The sequence below is a fragment of the Puntigrus tetrazona genome, unplaced genomic scaffold, assembly GCF_018831695.1.
Source record: "Puntigrus tetrazona isolate hp1 unplaced genomic scaffold, ASM1883169v1 S000000416, whole genome shotgun sequence".
Lineage (NCBI taxonomy): Eukaryota > Metazoa > Chordata > Actinopteri > Cypriniformes > Cyprinidae > Puntigrus > Puntigrus tetrazona.
This window is the reverse complement of record NW_025048065.1, coordinates 125,001-127,500: the sequence shown is the minus strand read 5'-3', so window position 1 is coordinate 127,500 and position 2,500 is coordinate 125,001. Positions and strand designations below refer to the sequence as shown.

The 2,500-nt window shown below is 40.0% G+C and overlaps 1 protein-coding gene across 4 annotated transcripts in view; it reads left to right on the top strand.

Moving 5' to 3' along the window:
• The window catches only part of hlcs (holocarboxylase synthetase (biotin-(proprionyl-CoA-carboxylase (ATP-hydrolysing)) ligase)), a 22,949-nt gene that overhangs the window by 9,247 nt on the left and 11,202 nt on the right, over window positions 1-2,500 (top strand). The gene's annotated exons all lie outside the window — the stretch shown is intronic.

Below are 2,500 nucleotides of genomic sequence, written 5' to 3'. Positions count from 1 at the left end.
GATATTGTGGCAGAAATGTATCATCATTCAGTAGAATGTAAGTGTAATACTGCTCCTGCTACACAAATAACTAAACGACAATTTGGTGACAACCAGAGAATAAAAGCATTTAATAGGGCCCTAAACATGATGATAAAGTTGAACAATCATTGATTTATATCCTGAAACATATTAGACTATTATATTACTAAAAAGGAGCCCAGAAAAAATCAAACTGGAAAAAACTGAATCCAGAAACAGTAACACAGAATTCAGAAAAAATGAAAGGGCTGTTACGGGCCCTTGTAGTTCTGGAGTGTCTCCAGCGGTCAGAGCTGCTGGACTCGAGCTGGCCAGCGGTCAGAGCAGGTGGAAGTCATTAGAGCTGTCATAACGTTTGACAAATGGACGGCGGAGCGCGGCTGAAGTGATTGGGAGTGACAGTGTTGTCATTAGCCCTGTAAGGTAACGAAAAAAGGGGCCGTGGAAAAAAAACATCTACAGTTTGATTTCCCCTCGCCTGATTATGGGAGTAATTTCCAGATGTCCCCTGTTCCTCTCTGATTAAGTGGTATTATTGTAGTATGAGAGCGTGTCCGAGCTCACAGCTGCAGGCCGCTCACCGTCTTCACACGCTGTAACCCTACGAGCCGATCGAACTTAAAAATGCATGGAAACTCGTTGCCCCAAGATTTTTGTCTTGTTAAACAAACAAGATATTTCAATTTATTTACGTTGGAAAGCGTTATTTCATTAACTAACTATCTGTTATAACAAAAATGTACCGGTTAAGGTAACTGAAAACCATTAAATTGCAATGAAATAAAAAAAAAAAAAAAAGTAGCCCGAATTGCATTTTTAACATAAATATTTAATTGGTTTAATTTGACTGATTTCTCAGCTGCACAATAAACACAGACAAAAATACAGAGAATTCATTTTACAAAATCCATTTTTCAAATTTCAAGTAACTTAAGGTATGTTGAGATTTTGTCTAATAAAAGAGAAAATGTTCGTTTAATGTTCATGTTAATGTTAATCAAGATGCAAGCCATAAGTCATAAGAACAAACTCCAAACAGTCCTTCCTAAGATTATCCTCCGAGGTGATTCCTTACAGGGACTAGAAGGAGGAGGAAGACTGCTCTTTAGAAAACTAGACATTCAAATTAGTTTTATTCATTTCATTTGTTATGAAAACTATGTAAAGAAACATTAACATTCACACTTTTAAGAACTTCATGAATATCTTTATGAATGGCAGAAATAATATTGTATCACCTTTTCAGTCACATTTCCATTGATTTGTGCTTTTTTTCTGTATTACAGAATAAGTTAATCCAAAATGAAAATTTGCTGTTAATTTACTCCTAAGACATTCTGTGAAATCAAAACAACAATAATTACTAGAAATGAAGTGTCTCCAACTAAGAAAGTCAGAGGAGACAGCGGCAAGGAACCAAAACTCCATCCATAGAATAGAGAGGAAAAAACCTCGGGAGAAACCAGACTCTGTTGGGGTCAGTTCTCCTCTGACCGGACGCCCAGCACTTAACTTCCAGTTTAATTTTAAACACAGCTGTGTCAGATGTGTGTGTGTGTGCGTGCGTGTGTGTGTGCGTGCGTGTGCGTGCGTGTGTGTGCGTGCGTGTGTGTGCGTGCGTGTGTGTGCGCGCACGTCTGGTTCCGGTGATCTGTCCATGAGGCTCATCTAGATGTTCTGGTCTCTGATGAAGGTCATCTCTTGGAGCTGACGAGCACAGCGTGTTTTATGAGGAGTGTTCCCGCTTCCAGCTGATCTAATTAATGCAGCCTAACAATCCTTTAACGGATTTGAATAATAGAAGCATATTCGCGTGTCCTGTGTAAACTAGGTTAAAAAGATGTGTCTTTAATCTAGATTTAAACTGACAGAGTGTGTCTGCCTCAAACGGTGTTAGGGAGATTGTTTCAGAGTTTGGGTCCTAGATAGGAAAAGAATCTGCGGCCTGAAACTGCTGGAAACATGGCTTTCAAAGGAAAGCTTACTATCAAACAGCACACCTAGGTTCCTAACTGAAGAAGGATTAACAGAGCAGCCATCAAGTGTTCGAGGTATTCATCATCTATTAACTATCATCTAACATCTATTATCAACTAGGCATTCTGTTAGTTTCTCAATTTGGTGTGTATCACCGGGCCGCAGAGAAATACAGAGCTGAGTATCATCAGCATAGCAGTGAAAGCTAACACCGTGTGTGTGTGTGTGTAAGTGAGAGAGTCTTTTGTGTGTGTTTGTGTGAGAGAGAGAGAGACCGCCTGTGTGTGTGTGTGTGTGTGTGTTTGATGAGAGTATTAGCGCTCTGTTTGAGCAGCACACAGTAATAATGGGCAGCCAGAGACTCTCACAAGGTCACAAATAGAGCAGAATCTCAACGACCTCACAACCCCGTCACGTCTCTATTAAAGCAGTCCTCTCGTATCTCTCTGAAGCTTGAGATCTACTAGATCTGTCTATAGCATATAGAGTCTGATGCCGTGAG